Here is a 14,663-nt window from a genome sequence, read left to right on the forward strand (position 1 = left end):
CCACTCACATGATTTTCTGTCTCTTGCCTTTTCTTTTTATTTGACATTTATCTGACCAGGCGAAACAGCAAGCTCTGAGGCGCTACTACAATACGGGCCGATAACGAAAAGAAATCGTCGTGATAAGATGATGATAGAGGGAGGAGGGGGGAACTGAACCTGGCAGCGAGTGGGGCAGCGTCTAACCGATATATGTTCCAAGACAAGCGTTGAAACAAGGTGTCCTTTCTGCTGCAAAAGTTTGCAAAATGCTGTGGTTACGGCAGCCTTCAGTTTATCGGAGTAATTTATGAGGATACTCACATCGACTATGCGAAAATTGTTACTCGTGTGTGTGTGGTTGGTGATGATTGATTTGGGACAAAGAATGCTCAGAGAGTGCTTCGAACATTACTGGATACAGCGTGCGTTCCGTGCCACGGGTTCATTGACTTTTGCAACAGGTAAGTTGAGACGTACTATATTGGATTAGATTGGAACTAGAAAGAAAAAATGGAAGCGTAGGTAGCACTAGTGCGGCCAGGTGTTCCATGACGCTTGATGTGTGAAAGCATTGAGAGATTTAAAGATTACTTCAGCAAGGTAGTTCGCCAGGGCACACAGCGCAGGTTGTGGGTAATGCTTTGGCCTGCTCCCCATTTACCTCCTCAACCCTAAAAGGTCGGTTGTCAAGTTTAGCGAGGACGTTCTTCAGTGTTTGCCAACTAGAGTCGAAGCGTCGGCAGGTGACCAGCACGTGCTCAGTGATCTCAACGGTTCCGCAAGTTCAACACTTCGGCGATCTAGCGACACCTATCTTATGAAGGAACGCTGCAGCGAACGAGACGTTGAGTCGCAGGCAATGGATGACGGACTCTAACGGCCTTTGCATCTTCGATGGGAGGCAGTAGGTCCCGTAGGGGTCGATTCGCGCGACGAACGAGAGATTCATGACGTCGACTGTCCACATGGTCTTAGATAGGCGATCACGTAGGGAGGCGAGCAAGTACTTTGCGTCAAGTATTGTGTATACTGACATACTGGTGAACAGTGACTTCCCCAGAAATTCACTGTTGGGGGGGGGGGGGGCAAAGAATAGTCCAGACGCATTTTTCTTTTTTTGCTTCGTTTGCGCAACCTTCGCTCTCCTTGCACCCCAAACGCGTGCGCTCACGTGCGAGCGCTGGCCACTCGCCAAAGAGGGGAAAGCATTTGGTACCTTCATCACAGCATTCGCCGACCAACGGTGAAAATCTTAGACGAAAAAAGCAGAATACCTCGCTTGATTGAGTTGGGCGCAAATGGTCCTTGATTATCCACATTGAGTTTGCGTGCCGGCACACATTTTTGCTCGTATATGCGCGCAATATATGCATTGAGCAGTCACTTTCAAATGATTTTGGACAAATGCATGGTACGATCATCTGCATGACTGTGGTCCTACAGCCCAAGTTTGACAGTAGGGTAGTTTCATTTATAATCGACCAAGGGGCGCCGGTGACATTTTTATTTTCTTAAAGAAAAAATATATGTTATGCCTAATCCAAAAAGAAACAAAACAAGCCTAGTCGCAGGTCTCTGCGATATTTCGTTCTCGGTCGGCGAGGCTCCAAGTAAATGAGCGTGATTTGGGCAGTTCCAGCTTTTCCAAATTTAGCGCGCTGGATCCTCCGAACGGCTGCTTTCTTCTGAAAGCAATTTTTTTCACTGGCAGAATGGGTGGTGAAGATTTGCTTAAGACAATTAAATTCGGTGGCAAATCCTGAAAACATTTCGAAAAAAAATCGCGAAAACGCCTCCGAGGACGTCCGTAGCGCAACTTTGCCAATTTCTTACGTGATCCCGTAATTTCCGAATATGACGAAACTTATATGAGATGAAAGGGCTTTTTTTACTCTTTCGTTTAGTATATAGCGTGTTATCATACCTTCAGACATCCGTCCGCAGTGACGCAGTAATCGCGAAAGGGTGACAGAAAATAGCTGTTTTCAGGACCGTTTTTCTCAAAAAGGCCATCTTCAATCTTATTTATATTTTGTGGAGACATGCCTTGGACATCGCTCTTTGATATTATAAAATAAAATTTCTGCTTATTTTATTTCTTCAGGGCGCGCAAATTATTTTCCCGCGCCTTGGTCGCGTATAGATTCTATGAGTCAGAGAATGGCGTTTTTTACCCCTTTACCTTCTGGTGAAGGCTAGAAGTCATTAGAGGCTCACAAAACCAAGACGAACCTCGACTATTATGACTGTAACTGAAGCAAAGGTACACTTTGTACGGTTGACAACGAGATTTGGTCGAGGCAGACCACACTTAGGGACGACACAAACACGTAAGCCTCAACGCCCGGAATCATCGAAATGCAACAACTCACACACTTTGTAGCCCACCCACCTCTCCCCATAGGGTTAATCGGGTCTTTGGAGATAAGCCACTTCAAGGTGAAGCTGTACGTGAGAACAGGAAGTCTCGCATGGAAGTCTCTTCACAAGCGCTTCGCGGCGTCCATTTGTTTCCGAGCTCGGTGCTTTATGTAAGCAAGTCTGGAAAGCCTTATCGGCTACTTTGCTTTCTGGTTCGAAATAAGCGCAGTGTTGAAGCATTCAAAAGTAAGAATACCAAGGGCACGGCTTTTGCAGACACACAAAAGCACCTAATTCCGTTTGGTCTTCACGGGTTGTGGGTGCACGGCAGATTATTTATTTCTCAACTGTCCATTTCGTAACGATGTCCTTCACCGAAGAAACCACAGTCTTTTCGTGGGAACAGCGAGTCAAACGGTTTTAGTGACTTCAGCTCTCCACACTCATTGCTCTCCACACTCGGTGTTTTGCACGCTTGTAGCAAGCCCCCACGAGGGAGGCTGACCTTCCGTATCCCATAATAATAAGAAGAGAAGAAGTATCGCAGTTACGTGTTTAGTTCCTTCGGCTGCCGGCATATAGCATGCTCTTCTAGCACGTCAATGGCAACGAGTCTCTTCAGCAAGAAGCGGTTGTTCTGCACGGATTACAGTGCGCGACACACGAAGAAGATACTGTGGAATAAGAACTTCAGGGCTGTTTCACTGATCGGTGCGACTTTGTTAAAGACTGTTTTGCCTGCGTCTCAAGCCGACCGTGTTGATGATACGGATGAAATATGTGTGAACTGCTATAACGCATTCCGATTGCAGCTCGGTGAGTCTGGACCCTCAAGCCAACAAGATCCTTCACCTCCTAGCTCCGAAGATTCAGAGTTTTGTGATCCGATTGAAATCGTGCAAAATGTGAACAAGATAATTCGTGAAGACGACACTGGGGTCAGCCCATTAAAGCCGCCGACGGAAGTTAGACACGCCGTGCCGTACGTAAAACGAAAGCAGAAAGAAATTGCAAGTGCCGTGTCAAAGTCATCTCGTCGCCAGCTGAGTAGCGCTTACGGTGTGGACATCCCTGTGGAGGAAGAAAGTGTGGAAAAGAGGCAGCGCGACGAATTGCTTGAAAACTTGCGGAAGGCGTATGTTGCAAGCAACACCATGCAGGAAAGATGTCGACTCTTGACTGTACTCCCCTTGTCATTCACCCAGGCTGAAATACATCAAGCTATTCCCGAAGCTACAACCTACATGATCAAGAAGAGCCAAAGGCTCCGGGAAAACGGCGGAGTATGGGCAACGCCTGATCAATACTCTGGCAGGAATGTTATCGACCCCGAGAATGTGAAGTTGGCCCTCGAGTATTACCTGAACGATGAATTGGACTGTACAATTCAGAGCCCAAGGCCTCGAGATGTTGTGAAAATTCGGGGAGCAGATGCCGATAACTTAGTGGCAAAGCGCTATATGTCACGAACAATTCGGGAGACATACCACAAGTTTCGGGAGGCGCATCCCGAAGTCAAAATGAGCCTGACTAAGTTCTATTCCCTTCGTCCGTCACATGTCTCTATGAGCCCCTATAGGGAAGAGTGCGTTTGCACTTACTGTGCCAACTACGACTTATGTCTGAATGCACTGAATCTTGTCTCGGACAAGTGTTTTACGCTTGAGGACCTCAAATCATTGTGCTTGTGCCCAACGCAAACAAGAGAGTGCAAACTGGGTAGTTGCACATCGTGTCCAGGTGAGAGTGCATTGACGGCGGAATCTTTGGAGATGTGCGCCGATGCCGAGGAGGTCGAGGTCGTCATATGGGAATCAAGCACACTTCAGAAGTTAGTCCTCAACACTGATCAATTTATCCATCTTCTGAGAAAGTGGCTAGCCCGCTACGTAACTCATGACTACGTGCGCAACATTCAACGGAATGCGATACGTAGTGAGAAGACATTCTCAGATACTAAAAGGGCTGTCCTCCACTTTGACTATGCGGAAAATTGGACGGTCGTTCTTCCTTCTGCAATACAGGGTTACCATTGGAAGAATGACCAAATAACAGTATTCACTTGCGTGGTGAACCATTTGTCCGGTTCCCGATGCTACGCCGTTGTGTCGGACGACATGCGTCATGACACGGCGCTAACGCTTCTGGCCATCAGAACTATTGATGAACACATGGATGAAGTCGGTCCTTTGTACGGTGTATGTACGTATGTGGCAGATGGGGCTGCAGCACACTTTAAAAACAGATACCAGTTTCACGAGCTGCAGAGAAGCCCCCATGTCATCAAATGGCTGTTCAGCGCGCCTGGCCACGGGAAGAATGCCTGCGACGGGGTCGGCGGAGTGGTCAAGCATCATGCTTCTCTGCACAATCTCCGTTCGCCCCCAGGAGAAGCCATTCAGACTGCAGAAGATCTTGTGCGAAAACTAACGCCCAGGTTACCGAACGTTACGCTGCTGCATGTGCCACGTGAGGATGCCGAAGCGTTCAGAGAAGCGAAAAAGGAGAGCGAGTGGTCCGCTGTGCGTCCTGTTCCCAGACTGCGATCTTCATACACCTGGGCAAGAGTTGGTGGTGTCGTGCATTGCGAACAGCTCTAATTGCGGCAGTCTTTTGGGACAGATTCAATAAAAAAAACATTCAGTGCCGCCTAGGACTGGTGTTTATTGTAAGCGGTTGGTGCTGGGGCTTCCACTGTAAGAGTGCAACAATAAATATATGTTTCCAGTTACTATCCTTGATCGATCCTTGGGTGCACGTTAACCAATCTTATCAGCCCGTAATGTCATACCATTCAGCAAGAAGAAGAAGAAAAGAGCACCATTGTGAATACCATTCTCCGGCACTTAGAATTAAAAGCGACCAGGGTGCGGAAAAAGAATTTGCGCGCCCTGGAGAAATAAAATAAGCAGAAATTTTATTTTATAATATCAAAGAGCGATGTCCAAGGCATGTCTCCACAAAATATAAATAAAATTGAAGATGGCCTTTTTGAGAAAAACGCTCCTGAAAACAGCTATTTTCTGGCACCCTTTCGCGATTACTGCGTCACTGTGGACGGATGTCTGAAGGTATGATAACGCGCTATATACTAAACGAAAGAGTGAAAAAAGCCCTTTCATCTCATATAAGTTTCGTCATATTCAGAAATTATGGGATCACGTAAGAAATTGGCGAAGTTGCGCTACGGACGTCCTCGGAGGCGTTTTCGCGAGTTTTTTTCGAAATGTTTTCAGTGTTTGCCACCGAATTTAACTGTCTTAAGCAAGTCTTCACCACCCATTCTGCCAGTGAAAAAAATTGCTTTCAGAAGAAAGCAGCCGTTCGGAGGATCCAGCGCGCTAAATTTGGAAAAGCTGGAACTGCCCAAATCGCGCTGATTTACTTGGAGCCTCGCCGACCGAGAACGAAATATCGCATAGACCTGCGACTAGGCTTGTTTTGTTTCTTTTTGGATTAGGCATAACATATATTTTTTCTTTAAGAAAATAAAAATGTCACCGGCGCCCCTTGGTCGATTATAAATGAAACTACCCAGTACAGGATGAAATTGGCTGCGCCGGACTCGCTACCAGAACGTACGTGTTGGTGGCCGAGCTGGGTGGGGTCGCCTGAGAAATTTCAGGGGGGGTGTACACCCCCTGGGGGGTATAGGGAAATACCTGGCTGGTGAGCATTGAAGTCATTCCATATGATGAATGGCCTTGGTACGTTGTTGAAGAACTGCCTCGTATCGACATACTACATATCTGATTTATTACAGAACTATTTTACACTTTATCCTACGGTAAAGGGGAGGGCATGGAAATGCTTTCTGGCAAGGAGTTCATGTGTGGTAAAGTCTGACATTGAATCACAACAATTATGAATAATAATGAGTAGCCGGCAATAATAATGAATAGTAATAAGCGAATTGTAACTATAATATTAATGAACATATTCCAGAAAACCATCAATGTCCCACAAATGTCCAGATATATCGCCATGGATATTTGGATATCCACTGGAGTTTCGTGTGGATCCAACTTACATACATTTGATATCCACAGGAGTAGCACTTTCACTCTTTTGTTTGGTCTCCTGGTTGTCTATTTAGCGAATTTCACGCATATCTGGATATGCGCTGGATATTTTAGCACCCTAGCACTTTAGTGTATATTCACTTATTCTTATGAGATATATCAATACGCATTATTTGTCACTCTATATTATTGCTAGGTTTCTGGCAGTATAAGATCCATTCAAGATCTATTATAGTACAGCAGCACTGTCTATAACCACCATATAAATGGCGTACCCCGCCCGGCCGGCCAGGCACTTGGGCACTGGGGCGGAGGAGGAGAACCCTTAGAATCATCTATTAGGGAACTGTGCGCAGCATAATACTGAAATACAACTTTTCGGGGGCACGTTCAGTAAGTATAGTGGGGCGTAAAACATTCGTAACGGTAACGTAGGTGGATGCGTCTTCGCAATTGCTGTGCACCTGCATCGAGTCAAGGTATACCGAACAACATTCCTGACCGGAGGTGGGCTACCTCACGAGGGCGTGCGAGGGTGAGGGTTTCCTCACCCTCACCTCACGATATTTGAGGTGAGGTGAGGAAAATGTTTAAAAAAATTTTTGATGTGAGGTGAGGTGAGGAAAATTTTGAAAAAAAATTGAGGTGAGGTGAGGAAAACTTTATGAACGCGCACCTTATGAAAACTTTTTCCGCGCGTACACGGGATATCTTTCCTTCTTTTTGCAGCTTCTGTCTCTCACCTGGGCGGGGACTGTCCTCCTGTCTCGCCGGTGATACGCGCAACTTTTACGGGTATAACAATCGTACCACGAAGCGTTTTCTGTGATTGAGGCCAAATCTGCCAGCAAAAAACAAAAAACAAAAAAACGACTAAGCAATTTCACGAGTTCATTGGCAGTCACTCAAAGCCAACGCGACTTTAATGATGAAGATTCTTCAATCCCTGCGAATGTCACATCATATATCGTCACAGCTACAGGTGGTGCGGTGAGGAAAATTTTGAAAAAAAAATTGAGGTGAGGTGAGGAAAAGTCTCAAAAACGCATTTGAGGTGAGATGAAGAAAACTTTAGAAAAAAAATTGAGGTGAGGTGAGGCGAGGAAAAATTTGCAAAAATTTTGAAAAAAAATAGGTAAATAAATTTAGGTGAGGTGACGAAAATTTTTCTCCCGGAAAATTTAAGTGAGGGCGAGGCTCGTGAGGACAAACGCTCACCTCTGTTCCTGACATCCTTAGCTGACAAATACTGTGTTTTTAATTCAGGTTATCGTCTCGAATGTGATTACCTGCTCAGCAGAGCTGTAAAACCAATACGTTTCCTCTCTTGCTTGAAGAACCAGGACAGTCGCAGCACGCTAACGTTCATATATTGTTCAGCCTATATCTGACGCTCACACACGATATCTTTGCTTGCTCCTAGTGCTATCGAAACATTACTACTAAATTGAAAGAACAAGATTTCATTTAAACGTCCCACACATCGGTATGTCTCTAGACTACATCGTGGTCTCTGAGACTTTCAATGAGTGCTCACATCCTGGTCTCTTGGATGTTCTACAAACGCCCTTGGGAATCGCAAACTGCTTAATACATGGGAATCCAAATATCCAGAGCGCGATATTCTGTAGATGTACCTGTGACGTCTGTTGTTTAGTGGGTAAAATCACAACGCAAGTGTCGCTCTGGGATATCCTATGCATATCTCGGATGTCTGGATATTCAGGACGTTTGCGACCATGCAGGGATGTCCCAGGGATATTATTGGTTTGCTGGGATATGATATAATTTAGAGCACATCCGAATAAAAAATGCTGCCTCGAAGTAGATCATATTTCGGGATGCATAAAAAATAATGCAACAAAGTAAAAAAAAAAAAAAACGAGAAAATTCCTTCGATTCGCCTCGATCGAAACATCTGGCACCGGTTTCTGGGTAGGGTCAGTTAGCTTGGTAGAAACGAGGAGTGCACGCTAGATCCGATCGGATGCGAACCATACATTGCGCCCCAATGAGAACACCTGACGTAGAGTGTCGCCTATTGCGATGAAACAACCCGCTCATCATCATCTGAATAAAGTGTCGTTGTGCCACGCCCCCGTGGAGTATCTAATCCGAAGTGCGAATCGTCCACAAGCGACTGCTGGAAAAGCACGTCGCAGCTGACGAATGGTACTTGTTTGCGTGGTTTAACACTTGTATATAACTGAAGATCCTGATCAGAGCCATAATGAAAATGCTCGGTCTGTGCATGTGACAGGTAGCATGTTCCAGTTGACCGTATAGTGCACGGAGTCCTGAACGATCACGTGAAGAATGTAGATACTTTATTTCCTCCTTGGCGCTGACAAGTACAGTTGATCGTTGTGGTAATTTCCGTGTTCGCTTAGTATCTTGACCCTTTCCTCGTCCTTCTCCAGGCCAGCTGTGTCGCACATCAAAGTTACTACCAGCGTGATGAACTGTAAGCAATACGTTATGCAGTTTCTGTATTTCTGTAATCATGCAGTCAAGTATCTCAAGAGGCAACATGAGGCAGTGGTATACAATTGGCTTTTTTTTTCTTTTTTCTTTTTCACCGCAGAACCTTCTTATGGCGCGTGGTCATTTTCTGGCAGCTTTCTTTACCAGATTCAGAGGGCTAACACCACGTCGAGACTGGGAGGTGACACGGGTTCGAATCCTGTCACCGGTTGTACTGTCTGAGGTTTTCCCTGGGTTTTCCGAAGACTTTCTAGACGAATGTCGGCACAGTTCCCCTTGAAGTCGGCCCAGGACGCATACTAACACCCCTGTCCCCCACTCCTTCTTGCTGTCCTCTCTTCATCTGTCCACGTCTATACGCCGCTCATAGCCACAGTTGCTTCGCGGCGCTAACACGGAATTAAAAAAAAAAGAGGGCTAACACTTTTTCCCCAAGGCCCCGATACAGCCGGGCAGCGGGTTGCCCAACTATATCCGGTGTCGTCACGTCCGCACCGCGAAGGCCCGCATTGGCCTGCACGTCGAAGCTACGCGAGCGCCAGGCTAGCAGTTTCCGGGCGCTATGAAGTGTTGCCACATTTTGACCACCCGAATTCGCCATCGGTGATAACCACGCGGGTGTCCGCCCATTTCATCGAACGCCGTTTCACCGACGCCGTTTTATCGAACGCCTTTTCGTCGAGCGCCGTATCATCGACGCCTGACCAAGGTTAGGTCAAGAGAGCCTTTGCCGGCCACCGATTCGATGAAACGATATTCGATGAAATGTCCATTTTTCGACGACATGGCGTTCGGCAAAACGGGATTTGATGAAATGTCACGGGACCGATCACGCGAGCACACACAACTCGTGATTGGTCGAAAACACGAAACAGACTAGTTCATTTCTTTCTTATACTGCTCCCCAAACTTACCACTGCAGCCTGTAATCCAAATGTGCATGTGGTTGCCCAGGGATACCCGACGTTGTCCAATAGGATACCTCCTCCTATGGGTCCTATAAATAACCTTGAAACAACAAAACTGTTTCCTTAACTCGAACTGTCGGGAACGGCTCAAAGTCCAAAAAAAAAAAAAAAAAAGGCAACAAAAATCAACCACCCAATAACAGCGTTCGCTATACGAATATACCTTCCGAACAACTTTATTTTCAGTACTCGTTTCTCGTCGCAAATACGTTTCAGTATGTTGGAACATTACAGTAAAGGAAGTCAACCGACGTTTCCTTACCCCATTGCAAACGCCGAAGAAAAGCACCCAGACAGAACTGCAAAGAGGGACAGATTGTTGGGTAGCCGCTTGTACTCTCTGTGTGAAAATATTGCAAGGTATTTCTGGGAATCGTAATAATAATCATGGAATATTGGAACATTGAACACCCTTTGAAATGGAACATTGTCCCTTTTCTATCCCCTTGTCACTACCCTCTTTTTGCCGCATTGCAGACGTTCCATCGGCTCTCCTTTATGCACCCATCGAGTCAACACATCGTTTGCAATCTTAAATCTCACACTTTATCCTCACAACCACTTACCTAATGATCCGCCGTCAATTGTCTATGTGCGACCTGAACGCGAACAACAACAACAATAAATGATGAAAAAGTGATGATGACACGGGATGTTTCGCCGTGATATCCACAGGGCCCTACCCTACTTCAAAGAGGTTAATACGTATAAGAATGAATTAATGGTAAGCGCGAAGGGGCGAAGACTAGTCGGAGTTCTGTTTAGAGCAACACGAAGAAATACTGGATAATATGGCATAAATGTAGGCAAGCTGGTGGTTAAAATTCATAGTAGACAAGCCTCAACATGGGCAAACACGAAGACACAGCAGCACACCACAACGGCTCACCATCACCACCATCCTTTCAACTCTCTCATCTGTTTGCACTTGCCGTGTGTCAGTTCGACTTCGTCGTAACTCACATCACCATTTTTTCTTAATCACATCACCATCACCACAACAGCTCAAATTTGTTTAGCTGTAGTGGTGTGTTGTGTCTTCGTGTTCGCCCATAACAGACTTATCTATTATGAAGTAGTACTGGGTCAGTTCGCACAAAAATCGTGCTAAGATCCTAACCTTCCAACTGCGGCTCCAACTGGAACTGTTGCTAACAGCGGCCGCTGACCCCGAATGAACCTTTGCCACCACCGTGTGCTCATCCATATACCACAATGTCGACATTGTGCTGGATGAGCACACCGTCGCGGCAAAGGTTGATTCGGGGACGGATGTTGTGGCACGACGTATTGACCTAGGATTGGCTGGACAGGCCCAGAGCGTGGGGTCTATACGCATGAAGGGCGCGTTTGACACCTGTTGTCGAGGCTGGGTCACGATACGTGCCTATGGCGCTACAGTGTGATCTTGGGGAACCGTGGCAGCTACTTCAACCACTATGCGCTCGAACTGACCGGGTGTGTGATGGCGTTGTGGCACTGACTACCCGGCAGGGCTTTGAGGAGATTACTGCCGCAGACGAGGCGTTAACAGAGGAGGCGCAGGAACTCTGGGCTGTAAGAAGGAGGTTGGCGCTGTTGATGTGCCTATGGTTGGGAACGCGGACCCACTGGTGTCTACCCTCCGTTTGGAGGCTACTGAGAAAAACTGAGTCGGGGGATTTTGACGCGACGAAGGCGGGTATTGCGGTCGTGGATGCTCCTGGATGTTGGCGGGAATCTAGTCAGTGTAAGCCCTTAGGCAGGAGCAAAATGGGCGACCCCGACAAGTGGTCGCATGGGATGCTGGATGACGACGGTATTCTTTTCCGAATGACTGACATTAATGTAAAGCAGATTAAACGGCTTGTCTTGGCAACTACACGCAGAGAGGAAGTCATTCGGCTAGCGCGTGACATGCCTGCTGGCGGGCATCTGTCCGAGAGAATGACCAGGTTCCGGATTAGGTGTGCCTTTTTCTGTTTCACTATGACAGCGAACATCCGGAAGTTCTGCCATAGGACGTGTCACCTGTTTGCATCACCCCGCGTCAAGGACAGATTACCGACCACACCATTAACTCGGCCGAGGACATAGTTCGAGATAGTATATGCATTGATTGTACACAGGACCGTCGGCGAGGGGATATCGGTAGGCATTATTTTTGGTTGGTGTTCGGCTCACTACCAAACTTTTTGCTCACCACTCACCACCAAGATTTTAGCGTGCTGCATTTTCAAACTTTGTTGTTTTCCAGCTTGTACGAAGTACTGCTCGCGACACGGTTGTCTGAAATCTCCAGCATATGGCTGAGCGGTGTCCTATCGGCGGTGTCGCACACGAAGGAACTATACCAATACCAGTCTCCTAGGGAAGGCCGCATCTCTCTCTCTCACTCTCTTGCTAGCAGACGACTCCCGGGTATCCGAGGGTTACCTCTCCGACAGGTGGCGACTGAGCGCGGCCTTCCCTCGGAGTCGGTATTGGTATAGTTCCTTCGAGCGCGACACCGCCGATAGGGGACCGCTCCGCCACAGGCCGGAGATTTCAGACAACGGTGTCGCGGGCAGTACATGCCAAAGCTGTGGCTGGGGATTTTCCTTATGTCAAGATCCCAGTATGGTCATGTCCTGCCAACATGACCTGGGGGAGGCCACGGAAGCTCCCCAGCAGATTCCGCCCTCCAGGACATTTATGTAGATGGACACGTATCTCCTCAACACATTCAACGTCATCGTCACTGTGCTGCCACTCACAAGGCATGTTTGATAGCGTGCATGTACGTTGAGATGTAATAGGATGAGATTCCGATTCCGAGAAGGAGTTGGCTCACGCAGACCATAGCCAGTGTTCTGCGAGAAACAAGATATGTACTTCCTCGCTTTGCAATACACTGGCATGCTGTTCTTCTTCGCACGACTTTATCGTCTAACTTTATCTCTCTAACTTTATCCTAAGCAACTTACGCCTTCATGTTGAAAAATGGCTGTGGACCGATGACGGCGAAACAGACCAATAGCGAAATCCCACCGACCACGCAGATGCGGCGGGGATCAACCTGTGAACAACATAGTTTTTGCAGGCATATGTAGTTTATAAAGAAATAGCCCGGAAACGAGGTTTTTCGCAATTTTACTTTCAGCTATTACCAAAGCATCAGGGACTGTATTTTGCAAGGCACTGGGGTAAACCCAACGTGCGCTTTCTGTTTGTATCTAAAAAAAAAAGGGGGGGGGGGAGGTTGACTTCGCAAATTTCAGAGATCGATTGGGGAAAATTCAATTTCTCGCGAATTAAATTCGATAAAAGTGCTCAGTAATCATAGAAAATCTCCTCCGATATAAGTATAGTGTCCCAATAGTGTTAAGACAATTAGAATTTTAAATATAATTTTGTTATTCACGTTAGGTGAAACACCCTGTATACACAGTGAAACATCCCAAACACGCCATCTATAATACAGTTTGAAACGTGTTGTTGCAATGAAAGTTGGGTGGCAGAGCCTTCGTCAAGCTGCCACCTGATATAAGTTGCACGTACAGCTCGCATCAGAGTTAGCTTGAACACAATTCTGCTCTGCGGACCCTGGTGGTGCTTAGTAGCAATAACGGCGGAGGGTATTTTGGTCACCTATTTACAGTTTGAGAGGTGACCCTCGTTATAATGGCGTTGTCTTCTGCTAGGCGCTCCGAACGTGGCTCTCTCCCCGCTTCTCGCAGGCTGGAGCGGTGTTCAAGTTAACTTTGACGCGAGCCGTACGTTTGCGGCTCCAGCAGGAACATCCTTTAATTTAACATCCTTTTGTTTAATCCCCTACAGATTTCTTAAACAAAAAAGCTGTGAGAGCAGCATAGATGTCGTTTTCATCAGAGTCACAGTCGAAGAGAGTATGTAACAACAAGATGACTAGTTACCTAAAATTGATTATCTACTCCTTAATTTAGGGATAGAGTGCAAGAGGGTGATAACAGAATGGGAGACCGTCCTCGTTGAGAGCTATTTAATCTTTTAAAAATCCTGAAACGGACGCGTGCCGTGAAACATCTAACGCCGAATTTCGCTATCCAAATGAACCGAGACCATATCTGCGCGCCTCAGGAGCCGGTGGAGGCCTATCTGGTAGTGGTGGCGGTGCTGTTGAAAGAGCTCGCTGTTGTCAGCCTCACATAGAGGAGGCTTATCTGACCCGCAAAACGGTTGATCTGGCCAGCAGGTCAGCACCTACTCCAATCATCTCCATCGCTCCAAAGCACGTGAACCCCTGACGTGAAATGAGCGCTGTGCTCCCTGTGCTCCCGATTAGCGCGGTTTCGGTTTCGGCTCGTTTCCATAGCAAAATTCGGCGAGGGGGGAATCTGAAGATTTATTAAAGGGAAAAAAAAAGGAAAGGTCAGCCCGACAGAGATCGGATGGATACTTCAACGTGCGGGCGCGTTGCACGATTATTTAAAAAGGGAACGTCTTTCCACGCGGATTATCCCCATTCTGCTATCTCGCTGTTGCGAGAAGTTTCTTAATTAAATAGCTAATTAATGAATTTTAGGTAATTAGATATCTTGTAGTTACATACTCTTTTCGAGAGGATGTCCACCGGCCATAGAACTTATCTGCAAAAACGTTTGATTGATTGATGTGTAAAAATATGGAGATGTGGTACCCGACAAAGTCAGTTCGGGCTACCCCAAAACTCCTGATTGGAAAAGAAAGTAGAAAAGCCAACCTCGAGATGTCCAAGAGCATTTAAAAAAAAAAGAGGGAAAAGAAAAATCAAGCAAAAATAATCTGAAATAAAAGAACAAGCAAGCTCCACCTGATAAATGTGTCCAATAAATGAAATCATTCAGTTCAGATGAACGTAGAGTGAATA

At 46.5% G+C, this 14,663-nt stretch overlaps 1 protein-coding gene across 1 annotated transcript in view; it reads left to right on the forward strand.

Moving 5' to 3' along the window:
- The first annotated feature begins 232 nt into the window (after positions 1-232).
- Positions 233-14,663, forward strand: part of LOC135394165 (uncharacterized) — a 163,267-nt gene continuing 148,836 nt past the window's right edge. The window contains exon 1 of the mRNA XM_064624740.1: positions 233-443. The gene's annotated coding sequence lies outside the window, so the exon portion shown is untranslated. The remainder of the gene's footprint in view (positions 444-14,663) is intronic.

Source organism: Ornithodoros turicata, chromosome 5 (genome assembly GCF_037126465.1).
Source record: "Ornithodoros turicata isolate Travis chromosome 5, ASM3712646v1, whole genome shotgun sequence".
NCBI lineage: Eukaryota > Metazoa > Arthropoda > Arachnida > Ixodida > Argasidae > Ornithodoros > Ornithodoros turicata.